Genomic DNA, 13,428 nt, shown 5'->3' with positions numbered 1-13,428 from the left:
AGCAACATCATGATAAACAGAGAAAAGACTGAAGTTGTCAAGGATTTCATTTTACTTGGATCCACAATCTACTTCCATGAAAGCAGCAGTCAAGAAATCAAGAGACGCATTACGTTGGGCAAATCGGCTGCGAAAGACGTCTTTTAAGTGTTGAAAAGCAAAGATGTCACCTTGAAGACTAAGGTGTGCCTGACCCAAGCCATGGTATGTTCAATCGCATCTTATGCATAAAAAAGCTGGACAATGAATAAGGAAGACTGAAGCAGAATTGAAGCCTTTGAATTGTGGTGTTAGTGAAGAATATTAAATACACCGTGGATTGCCAAAACAATGAACAAATCTGTCTTTGAAGAAGTACAACCAGAATGCTCGTCAGAAGCAAAGATGGTGAGACTGCGTCTTACATACTTTGGACATGTTATCAAGAGGGATCAGTCCCTGGAGAAGGACATCATGCTTGGTAGAGTACAGGGTCATCGAAAAAGAGGAAGACCTTCAATGAGATGGATTGACACAGTGGCTGCAACAATGAGCTTAAGCATAACAATGATTGTGAGCATGGCGCAGAACCGCACAGTGTTTCGTTCTGTAATACACTGGATGGCTGTGAGTTGGAACTGACTCCACGGCACTTAACAACAACAATAACAAAAATTTGGGTCACATCCTGAGCACACGTAATTAATATGATTCGGTCAGTCTATCACATTTGCATGGTTTGCAAACATAAAACTTCCTTTTGAGTAGCATAAACACTTTAAAATGAATTTTTACCCCCATTACTTATCTACTTAGAAGCAGTGTTCATAATATTACCAAAACAAACAAACAAAAAAACCTGTTGCTGTGGGGTCAATTCTGACTCATGGTGACCCTATAGGACAGAGTAGAAGTGCCCCAGAAAGTTTCCAAGAAGTGCCTGATGGATTCAAAAGGCCAACCTTTTGGTTAGCAGCCATAACTCTTAACCACTATGCCACTAGGGTTTCCCATAATATTACACTCTTTAACAAAAGATACATCTGAGGGTCAGATAAATTAGGCAACTACTTTCAAGTAACACGGCTAGTCAGTAATGGAGCTGAACTGGGAATCTAGGTCTATATAATCTCAGACCAACGGATTCAGAAAAATTATACTCCCAAATCCCATCAAGTACTTCCAATTTCCCTGTCTTCCCCACCCCAGTTCTTCCTGTAAAGCATTGCACTTCCAGTTATAATGCTTCTACACCCCACAGTTACTACATCTGTTTCCTTAAAGTATTAACAAAACCTACATTCAAAAATTTCAGCAGGGTGGTTGCTGAAAATAGTTTTCTGGACCTAAACCCAGACCTACTGAATCAGAATTTTTAGGGTGGGACATTTTAACAAGCTCCTCAGGTGATTCTTGGGCACACTAAGGAGACCCATTAGCCAGCATAATAAAGTCCATTTCCTTAGCATCAAATACAAGGCCCTCCATCTTTGGCTCCTGCTGACAACTTCAAGCTTATCTTAATTGCAATTCCCTCCACTGAACTTTGTGCTAGAGCAAAAATCTTTCTACTTAGAGCTCTCTGAGCATACCTATTCTTTCAGACCTCTGGCCTTTGCACTCATTCCCTTTGTCTGGACAATCAATCTCTCTTTCTTCACCTATCTCCACCTACTTGGCTAACTCATATTCATTCCTTAAACTAGGTCAGGCTGCTCCTACTCTTTTCAATCTTTCCTCTAGACCTGGAAGTAAAATCATTACCCAACACTTGCTAAGAGCACTGATATTTACCTGTTTGCATCTTGTGCAATCTGGTGCCCTTAGTGGCTAGATACAAAGGAAACAATAAATGTTTCATGAAAGAATAACAAAGTGCACAGGGACGTGATAGCTGTCACCATGGTATGTTGGTACTTCCGCAAATCACTTGAGTTGTATCACATACAGACAATTCAACTAAGGAATGCCATCATTTCAGGATGATTCCATTGGTGCCAAAATATAAAACCATTAGCAATATTAGTGGTGGTAGGCACAATCCAAGATATATTATCAAAATAAATATAAATCTTTAGTGAAGATCTGTACCAATATGTAGACAATATTCCAGGTTTTTTCTTTTGTGTGTGTCTTCCTGGGCTGATATGGCTTTTCAGAGTTAGAGGCTGTTGCTTTTAACATGAATAAGCAGCTTCTATGGTTTCACTGACTTTATACACAGATGAAAAGATAGGGAAATGTTGACTTCTCTTGTAGTCTTCATTTTTCTTTCCCTCTTACAGACTGGATAATTATTTGCTGACCGGTGTTATTTGAGATTTCAACTCAGTCCTTTTAGAGTTTGAAATTGATTTTACACCTGCTACAATTTTAGGAGACTGTCTATGAAATTCTAGTTGATATTCAATGCCTTATTTTATATATTTCTCTTTTAGCCAAGGACAATTTTATACCTCAAGACTCCCAATTTTGCGTTTTGAATTCAATTACCACACAATGGTACCCAGAACTGTTTATTCCAAATATTTATTTCTTGGGTACTAAATTAGGTAAATTAGATGGAGAGCAAGAAAAATGACAAAGGAAAATACAGAGCAAAGGTAATGAATAGATCAAATCCTGAAAAAAAAAAATATCCTTGAGTTGTTCAAAATGGAGATAACCTTGGGTATTAGCATAAATAGTTCAGTGGCTACTTTTGTTAGTTTTTTTTTTTTTTATATAATATGGTGAAACAGAAAACAAGAAGTCATAAACAAAATAGGATGGAAGGAAACAGAGAATGAAGAAATAAGTATCTATATAAAAATAGAAGGCTAAAGATAGGATGGTAGCTAGAAAAACAGTTGGACTCCATATAAATTTTTTGAAGTGGAAAGAGAACTGGACATGTATAATTGAACAGAAAGATAGAATGATGAAAGAAAAACCAAGGAATGTGTAAGGAAGATAAAAGGGATTATAGATAGGGCAGATAAATTGTTATTTTAAGAAGGAAGACTATTTCTTGATCAAACAAAGAAAATGGTGACAAGGGTCCTGAAAAATGCCAGGCACAAGGGGGAAAGAGTAGGAGGGAGAGAGAAAATACACACTGAAAGACCAACAAATGTTACCTGCACGAATGAATCAGAGATTCATGGTGCATTAGGATGGAGAATTTTTTTTTTTTTTTAGCTTTAGTGAATAAATTAAAGACAACAAAAGGTAAAACTATATTAATGACAGTAAATTTTACTTTATAGATTTGATTGGTCTATACTCTATATAATCACATATAGAATTTACCATTTCTTCAACGGTAAATTGACCAAAATCAAGAGTAGAGGAGGAAACATATGAAGTGAGATAAGCTTCAACATTGTAGCCTATAGATTGTGGCTGATGAAAAATGGGAAATGATCAGAAAGCAGGGTAGATTATATCTTTTAACACATTCAAAGGAAGTAAAGACAAGGATTCTGGTAGCTATCCTCCAAGATGGCCTTCAAGGATCCCCATCTCCTGGTATTAACAGACTTATACAGGCCTCACCTAAATTTATTTTATCAGGATTGTTCTCTGTGACCATTTTCTGTCCTGACGGTATCTCACTTCCAAGATCAGGTTATAAAAGACACTGAGGCTATTTCCTGGTCTCTCTATTCCTCTCTCCCTTTCTTGAATTATTCACTCTGGGAAAATTCAGCTACCATGTTATGAACAGCATCATGGAGAGGCCCACAGTCTCCTGCCAACAGCCACACAGAGGTAGGAAGTGTAGAGGTTAGAAGTGTATCTTTCAGTTAAGCCTTCAGATGACTGCAGCCTTGGCCAATAGCTTGATTACAACTTCATGAGAGAACCTTAGTTATATACTGCTGCTCTAATAGAAATACCACAAGTGGATGGCTTTAACAAAGAGAAACTTATTCTTTTAAAGTCCAGGAAGCCAGAAGTCCTAATTCAGGGCTCCAGCTCCAGGTGAAGGCCTTCTCTCCCTGTTGGCTCTGGAAGAAAGTCCTTGTCATCAGTCTTCTCCTGGTCTAGGAGCTTTTCAGCTCAGGGACCCCAGGTCCAAAGGATGCATGCTCCTGGCTCTTCTTGCTTGGTGGTAATGAGGTCCTCTCATCTCTCTGCTTACTTCTCTCTTTCATGTCTCAAAAGAGATTGATTTAAGACACAACCTAATCTTGTAGATTGCATCCTTCCCCATTAACATTCTTGCCTTATTAAAATCATATGGGTGGGATTTACAGCACATGTGAAAATCACATCAGATGACTAAATGGTAGACACACAATACTGGGAATCATGGCCTAGCCAAGATACACACATTTTTGGGGGACACACAATTCAATCCATGACAACCACCCAGATAACCTGCTCCTGAACTCTTGATCAACAGAAAATATGAGATAACAAATGTTTATCGTTTTAAGCCACTAAAGTTTGAGGTAATCTATTACAGCAACAATAGATAATAAATTCAGAAATCTGAGGGGGAAGAAAGCTTTTGTCAAAAACAACATTTGTTCTATTTCATTGTTTCAACTTATCAAACCTTCTGCAAACATTCATTAGTTAACATATGTTAAGCTCAGTTATGAACAACACATGTTAAACACAGAGAGAGATGTGATTGTAAATACTATTCCCACTCTCAGTAACTTACAAGTGAGAAAAGACAGGTACATAAATAATTATAAAGCAATGTAGTATTTTACTTCACTGTTTTCTTTTTTACCTTATATCCAACTTTATGAATTTAGCTACTAGACCATACTTTGGGGGATAAAGGGGTGAACAAGGGTAAGTTTAAAGATACAATAAGATCTCTGGGGATAAAAAGGATGTTAGGCTAGCCCATCAGCTTACACTCGAGGGGAAAGAGAAAGAACGAAAGAGTGCTGTCTGCCCCTTGGAATTCTACAAGAGCAGCTCAGAGATCAAGCAGAGCTGTTGGAAGGAGCATGGGAAGCAGGGACTTCTCAAATGGTGGGGCCATGGTCTCCTGGATCTCATAGGGTGGGGCCACAGCCTCCTAGGTTTCAAAGAGTCAGATCTTTACCAACTCAGTTCTGGAGTATGCGACTGCCATTAAGGTGTACCAGGGATATGAATGAAGCCTTTGTGCAAAGCTGAGGGAGTGGGGCTGCCATGCCCAAAGGACAGAAAAATGGCGGTGGGGATCATCACTGAGATGGACTAGGAGAATGGGGCTGGCCAAAGCCAAAGAAGCAGAGTTGCCATCACAGTGGGCCTGGAAGGTGGAGCTGAAGCCCAGGGCCGAGGGACCTCCACCCAGAATCCAAAGGGTGTGCCCACACCCAGAGTCTGAAGTGCAGGGCCACTTCCTAGATGGTTTCAGAGAACAGGGGATTACTTTGAAGATTCGAGAGCTAATGTAATTTGTTTTCTGGGTTTTGGACTTGCTTGGTGCCTGTTATCCCTTCTTAACCTCCAATTTCTCCCATTTGTAATGGAAACATCTACCTTATGCCTGTTCTACTATTGTACTTTGGAAATAGATAACTTGTATTCTAGATTTCACAGGATCACACATGAAGAGTAATTTTTCCCCAGAATGGAATACACCTAATGTCTCATTCATATTTGATTTAGGTGATTCAGAATATCCGATTTCACAATTGGAGTTGATGTAAGAATTTTAGGATGATGTGAGGGGCCAATGTTTTGCAAGTGGCAAGGACATGAATTTGAGGGAGGGAGGCAAAGGGTAGAATATTATGGATTGAACTGTGTCCTCCCAAATATTGTGTTGTAAACCCTACCCTCTATGCCTGCAGTTATAATCCCATTTGGGAATGAGTTATTTTTGTTATGTTAATGGACAGTATTAGTGTAGGATTTTTTTAAATTTACTTTAATTTCTTAAAAATTTTTATTGTGCTTTAAGTGAAAGTTTACAAATAAAGTCAGTCTCTCACACAAAAATTTATACACATCTTGCTATATACTCCTAGTTACTCTTCCCCTAATGAGACAGTACACTGCTTCTCTCCATCCTGTATTTGCGTGTCCATTCAGCCAGCTTCTGTCCCCCTCTGCCTTCTCATCTCCCCTCCAGACAGGAGCTGCCCACATGGTCTCATGTGTCTACTTGATCCAAGAAGCTCACTCCTCACCAGTATCATCTTCTACCTTATAGTCCAGTCCAATCCCTGTCTGAAAAGTTGGCTTTGGAATGATTCCTATCTTGGATTAACAGAAGGTCCAGGGACCACAACCTCTGGGGTCCTTCTAGTCTCAGTCAAACCATTAAGTCTGGTCTTCTTACAAGAATTTGAGGTCTGCGTCCTTCTGCTCTCCTGCTCCTTCAGGGATCCTCTGTTGCGTTCCCTGTCAGGGCAGACATCGATTATAGCCGGGCACCATCTGGTTCTTCTGGTCTCAGGGTGATGTAGTTTCTGGTTTATGTGGCCCTTTCTGTCTGTTGGGCTCATAACTACCTTGTGTCTTCGGTGTTCTTCATTCTCCTTTGCTCCAGGTGGGTTGAGACCAACTGATACATCTCAGATGGTCTCATGCTAGCGTTTAAGACCCCAGACACCACTCTCCAAAGTGGGATGCAGAATGTTTTCTTAATAGATTTTATTATGCCAGCTGACCTAGATATCTCCTGAAACCATGGTCCTCAAACCCCTACCCCTGTTACACTGGCTTTTGAAGCATTCAGTTTATCCAGGAAAGTTCTTTGCTTTTGGTTTAGTCCAGTTGTGCTGTCCTCTCCTGTATTGTGTGTTGTCTTTCCCTTCACCTAAAATAGTTCTTGTATGCTATCTAATTAGTGAATATCCTTCTCCCTCCCTCCCTCCACACTCTCGTAACCATCAAAGAATATTTTCTTCTGTGTTTAAACTATTTCTTGAGTTCTTATAATAGTGCTCTCATACAGTATTTGTTCTTTTGCAACTGACTAATTTCACTCAGCATAATGCCTTCCAGGTTCCTCCACGTTACGAAATGTTTCACAGATTCCTCATTGTTCTTTTTCGATGCGTAGTATTCCATTGTGTAAATATACCATAATTTATTTATCTATTCATCCGTTGATGGGCACCTTGGTTGCTTCCATCTTTTTGCTATTGTAAACAGTGCTGAAATGACCATGGGTGTGCATATATCTGTTCGTGTAAAGGCTCTTATTTCTCTAGGATATATTCCAAGGACTGGGATTGCTGGATCATATGGTAGTTCTATTTCTAGCTTTTGAAGGAAGTGCTAAATCGATTTCCAAAGTGGTTGTACCAGTTTACATCCCCACCAGCAGTGTATAAGTGTTCCAGTCTCTCCACAACCTCTCCAACATTTATTATTTTGTGTTTTTTGGATTAATGCTGGCTTTGTTGGAGTGAGATGGAGTCTCATTGTAGTTTTGATTTGCATTTCTCCACTGGCTAATGATCGTGAGCATTTCCTCATGTACCTGTTAGCTACCTGAATGTCTTCTTTAGTAAAGTACCTATTCATATTCTTTGCCCATTTTTTAATTGGGTTACTTGCCTTTTCCTTGTTGAGTTTTTGCTGTATTATGTAGATTTTAGAGATCAGACGCTGTTCAGAAATGTCATAGCTAAAAACTTTTTACCAGTCTGTAGGTAATCTTTTTACTCTTTTGGTGAAGTCTTTGGATGAACATACTTATTTGATTTTTAGGAGCTGCCAGTTATCTAGTTTCTCTTCTGGTGTTTGCACATTGTTAGTAATATCTTGTGCACTGTTTATGCTATGTATTAGGGCTCCTAGCATTGTCCCTATTTTTTCTTCCATGATCTTTATTGTTTTGGGTTTTATTTATATATCTTTGATCTATTTCGATTTAGGTCATTTACATCTCTGGTAAGATTTATTCCTAAGTATTTTATCTTCTTACTGTAAATGGTATTAATTTGGTGATTTCCTCTTCAGTGTTCTTTTTGTTGGTGTAGAGGAATCCAACTGATTTTTGTATGTTTATCTTGTATCCTGATGCTCTGATGAACTCTTCTATTAGTTTCAGCAGTTTTCTTGAGGATTCTTTAGGGTTTTCTGTATATAAGATCATGTCAGCTGCAAACAGAGATACTTTTACTTCTTCCTTACTAATCTGGATGCCCTTTATTTCTTTATCTAGTCTAACTGCTCTGGCTAGGACCTCCAGCACAATGTTGAATAAGAGTGGTGATAAAGGGCATCCTTGTCTGGTTCTGGTTCTCAAGGGGAGTGCTTTCAGACTCTCTTCATTTAGGATGATGTTGTCTGTTGGCTTTGTATAAATGCCCTTTCTTATGGTGAGGAATTTTCCTTCTATCCCTATTTTGCTGAGTTTTTGTCATGAATGGCTGTTGGACTTTGTCAAATGCCTTTTCTGCATTAATTCATAAGGCCATGTGGTTCTTATCTTTTGTTTTATTTATATGATGGATTGCATTTATTGTTTTTCTAATGTTGAACCATTCCTGCATACCTGGTATGAATCCCACTTGGTCATGGTGAATTATTTTTTTGATATGTTGTTGAATTCTATTGGCTAGAATTTTGTTGAGAATTTTTGCATCTAAGTTCATGAGGTATATAGGTCTGTAATTTTCCTTTTTTGTGGTGTCTTTACCTGGTTTTGGTATCAGGGATATGCTGGCTTTATATAATGAGTTTGGGAGTATTCCATCCTTTTCCATGCTCTGAAATACCTTTAGTAGTAGTGGTCCTAACTTCTCTGAAAGTTTGGTAGAACTCTGTAGTGAAGCCTTCCGGGCCAGTACTTTTTTTGTTGGGAGTTTTTAAATTACCTTTTCAATCTCTTGTTATGACTTTATTTAGCTGGTCTACCTCTGTTTGTGTTAGTTTACATAGGTAGTGTGTTTCTAGGAATTCATCCATTTCTTCTAGGTTTCCAAATTTGTTAGAGTACAATTTTTTATAGTAATCTGGTATGATTCTTTTAATTTCAGTTGGGTTTGTTGTGATATCGCCCGTATCATTTCTTATTTGGGTTATTTGCTTCCTCTCTTGTTTTTGTTTTGTCAGTTAGGCCAAAGGATTATCAATTTTGTTGATTTTTTCAAAGTACCAGCTTTTGGTCTTATTAACTCTTTCAATTTTTTTTCCGTTCTTTATTTTATTTAATTCTGCTCTAATTTTTATTAGATGCTTTCTTCTGGTGTCTGAGGGTTTCTTTTGTTGCTCTCTTTTCATTTGTTCAAGTTGTAGGGATAATTCTTTGATTTGGGCCCTTTCTTCTTTTTGGGTGTGTGCATTTTTGATATAAATTGACCTCTGAGCACTGCTTTAGCTGTGTCCCAAAGGTTCTGATAGGAAGTACTTTCATTATCATTGGATTCTATGAATTTCTTTATTCCGTTCTTAATGCCTCCTATAACCAAGTTGTTTTTGAGCAGCGCACTGTTCAGTTTCCAAATGTTCGGTTTCTTTTCCCTGCTTTTTCTGTTATTGATTTCTACTTTTATGGCCTTATGGTCATCCAGAATGCTTTGTAATACTTCTATGCTTTGCATTCTGTTAAGGCTTGCTTTGTGACCTAATATGTGGTCTATTCTAGAGAATGTTCCATGTGCACTAGAAAAGAAAGTATGCTTGGTTGCTGTTGGGTCGAGTGTTCTGTATATGTCTGTGAGGTCAACTTGGTTGACTGTGGCATTTAGATCTTCCCGTGTCTTTACTGAGCTTCTTTCTGGATGTTCTGTTCTTCACTGAAAGTGGTGTGTTGAAGACTCCTACTATAATTGTAGAGCTGTCTATCTCACTTTTGAATGCAGAGTTTGTTTTATGTATCTTGCAGCCCTGTCACTGGGTGCATAAATATTTCATATGGTTAAATCATTATATCATGTCCTTCCTTATCTTTTGTGGTGGATTTAACTTTAAAGGCTATTTTGTTAGAAATTAATATTGCCACTCCTGCTCTTTTTTGATTGTTGTTTGCTTGATATAATTTTTCCATACTTTGAGTTTTAGATTGTTTGTGTCTCTAAGTTTAAGGTGTGTCTCTTGCAGGCATCATATAGACAGATTGTGTTTTGTTTTTTTTTTTAATCCATTCTGCCACTCTCCGTCTCTTTATTGGTGCATTTAGTCCATTTACATTTAGTGTAATTATGGATAGGTATGAGTTTAGTGCTGTTATTTTGATGTCTTTTTTGTGTGTTGTTGACAGTTTCTTTTTCCCACTTAGTTTTTTGTCCTGATTAGTATATATATTGTCTTTTCTTCTTATTCATTGTTGTTGATTTTGTTTTTGCTGAGTCTTTATTTTTTTCTTGTATTTTGCTTTGATAAGTAGGATTGTTAGTCTCCTTCGTGGTTACCTGAATATTTACCCCTATTTTCCTATAAACCTCACTTTTATTTCTTTATATCTCCTTGACTTCCTCTCCATATGAAAGATCTATGACTACATTTTTTAGTCCCTCTTTATTGTTTTAATGTTGTCATCTTTTACGTAATGACAACTGTCAGTTTCCCTGTTTTGAGCATTTTTTTTCATCTTTATTTATTTTTGTGATTTCCCTATCTGGGTTGACATCTCGTTGCTCTGCCCTGTGGTCTAGTCTTGGGTTGATATCTGATATTATTGATTTTCTAATCAGAGAACTCCCTTTAGTATTTCTTATAGTTTTGGTTTGGTTTTTACAAAGTCCCTAAACTTCTGTTTATCTGGAAATGTCCTATTTTCACCTTCATATTTGAGAGACAGTTTTGCTGGATATATGATTCTTGACTGGCAATTTTTTTTCCTTTAATGCTTTATATAAGTCATCCCATTGCCTTCTTGCCTGTATAGTTACTGCCGAGTATTCCGAGCTTATTCTTAGAGACTCTCGTTTGTAAGTAACTTTTTGTTTAGTCCTAGTCACTCTTAAGATTCTCTCTTTATCTTTGGTTTTAGCAAGTTTGATAATAATATGTCTTGGTGAGTTTTTTTTGAGATCTACCTTACATGGAGTTCGATGAACATCCTGGAAAGATATCTTCTCATCTTACAGGATATCAGGGAAGTTTTCCATGAACAAATCTTCAACAATATCCTCTGTATTTTTTGTTATCACTCCCTGTTCTGGTACTACAATCACTTGTAGGTAATTTCTCTTGATAGAGTCCCACATGATTCTTAGGGTTTCTTCATTTTTTTATATTCTTTTAACTGTTTTTTTTTAAATATATTTTTGCCAAGTGTTTTATCTTCAGTCTCACTATTTCTGCCTTTCACTTCCTCAATTCTGCTTCTCTGACTTTCTACTGAGTTTTTTAATTTTGTAGTTTTATTGTTAATCTTCTGAATTTCTGATTGCTGTCTCTCTATGGATTCTTGAAGCTTATTAAATTTTTCATTATGTTCTTGAATACTATTTTTAATTTCTTCAACTGCTTTATCTGTGTGTTCCTTTGACTTATTTGGCATTTTGCCTGATCTCATTCCTGATGTCTTGAAGAGTTCTCTATATTAATCTTTTGTATTCTGCATCTGGTGATTCCAGGAATACATCTTCATCTGGAAGATTTCTTGAGTCTTTGTTTTGAGAGCTTGTTGAAGTGATCATGATCTGTTTCTTTATGTGATTTGATATTAACTGCTGTTTCTGAGCCATCTATATGCTGTTGTATTAGTATATTTTATGTTTGCTTAATGTATCCTAGCTTCTTGCTTTGTTTTGTTTTGATATGCCCAAATGGGTTGCTTGAGTGAGCTAGCTTGATTATTTTTGCCTTTGGAGCTCTAACATCCTGTCATCAGATGGCTAGAGCTGTTACCAGTTAAATGAGACTGGAAGTCCATTCACTTTTCAACTCAGGTGTCCAGGTGATTGATCATCAAGTGTGTCGTACAGGCTCTATCCTACAGTCTTAAAGGGGCAGGGGTGATTGGTGTAGGTACCGGTATCTGGTTGCAGCAGGGAGTCACACTCTGAACAAGTCAGGTGCTGACAACCATTCCACAAGTGTCTGTGAGGAAAGTGCATCCCTGTTCCCTAGAGTGCACTGGTGGGTGGGTTCTGAAGCCAGACCATGGTCATCCAATACTAGGAGGTACCACTTATCCTTGGACCCATCTCAGGTGGCTAGGTGACATGTGTGGAGCCACCTGTCCTAAGGCCCATGATGTGGGTAGGTGAGGACCTGTTTAATAGGCAAAATGGTGACAACATCTAATACCCACCTCTCCACTGCACAGCTGAAACAGTTGCAGTCTGCCAACAAGGGCCTATTCTCCTGAAATAAACCCAGACAGGTGATGTATGGGTGAAAGGTATTCAAAGTCTGTGGACTGTTTGTGCCTGGACAGGAGCCTCTTCTGTCCTCAGCTCCCCAGCTTAGTGGACCTGGCAGATTATCTTTTCCCCCAGTTATGAATATTCTTTCTCCAGGGCTGGAAGAATGGCTCAGAGTGCACAGCAGGACCTACCTCAGGCCCGGGAAAATCGACCACCACTGATGTCAGCTTTGGGACTGGGGGCATAGTAAAATAAATGCAAGTACTTAGTTTTGCCAAGAGTGCTCTTCTTCCCTGTTTCCAGAGATGTGAGTCGGCTGTGCGACTTGCTGTCTCTCCCTGTGGAAACCACATCTGGAATGCTACCGCCAGTCCTGCTGTGGTCACTCCAGGGAATGGTGCCTGAGGGTTTGCAGCGATTCAGGTCCGGCAACTCCTCACCACTTCTGAACCGACTCTTCCTTCCCCTGCTGCTCAGTCCATTTTCTCACTTTACCTTTGATCTTCAGGACTCCTAGACTGTCATATATATAATCATTTCACCTGTTTTTTGGGGTCTTTGTTGTAAGAGGGATCACTGGAAGCATCTGACTAGTCCGCCATCTTGGCCCCTCCTCATAGGATGTGTTTTGAGTCAATCTCTTTTGAGATGTAAAAGAGATTAAACACGCAAGCTAGGAAGCAGAGAGAGGGGAAGAGAGATGCCGTGCTACATGAAGATTGCCCAGGAGCAGAAACTGAGGAGACAAGGACCTTCCTCCAGAGTTGACAGAGACAGAAATCCTTCCCTTAGAGTTGGTGCTCTGAATTCAGATTTCTAGCCTCCTAAACTGTGAGAAAATAAATTTCTGTTTGTTAAAGCCACCCACTTGTGGTATTTCTGTTGTAGCAGCACTGGATAACTAAGACAGCCAGTGAACTGACAGGAAATGAACTTCAGTTTATTCAATCTCAAGTAAAATTTTAAAATGTACTATAATTGCTTCCAGTTAATTGAACCTGCTAAGATGATAAACAGATAGTCAGAGTTCCTGGAACAGTTGAGAACAAAAAGTTTTAAGTGCCCCTTGTGAACTGCAAGAGGACTATTTCTTCCAGGATCAGGAGGTACCATGGCAGAAGAGTGCCTTCTTGTATTCTTCAAGGCTAGGAAGCTTGCTTTTCAAACTGCTTTTGGGTCCTCTGTTCATCTAAGTCTCTGGAGGTGTCTTTTCTGGTCTTTGTATAACTCAGAT

General features: G+C 38.6%; 1 protein-coding gene across 2 annotated transcripts in view; it reads right to left on the bottom strand.

Moving 5' to 3' along the window:
• NAF1 (nuclear assembly factor 1 ribonucleoprotein) overlaps window positions 1–13,428 on the bottom strand; it is a 147,264-nt gene that overhangs the window by 122,860 nt on the left and 10,976 nt on the right. The window lies entirely within an intron of this gene.

This window comes from Elephas maximus, chromosome 13 (assembly GCF_024166365.1).
Source record: "Elephas maximus indicus isolate mEleMax1 chromosome 13, mEleMax1 primary haplotype, whole genome shotgun sequence".
In the NCBI taxonomy this organism is placed as follows: Eukaryota; Metazoa; Chordata; class Mammalia; order Proboscidea; family Elephantidae; genus Elephas; species Elephas maximus.
This window is presented reverse-complemented; position numbering and strand designations above follow the sequence as displayed.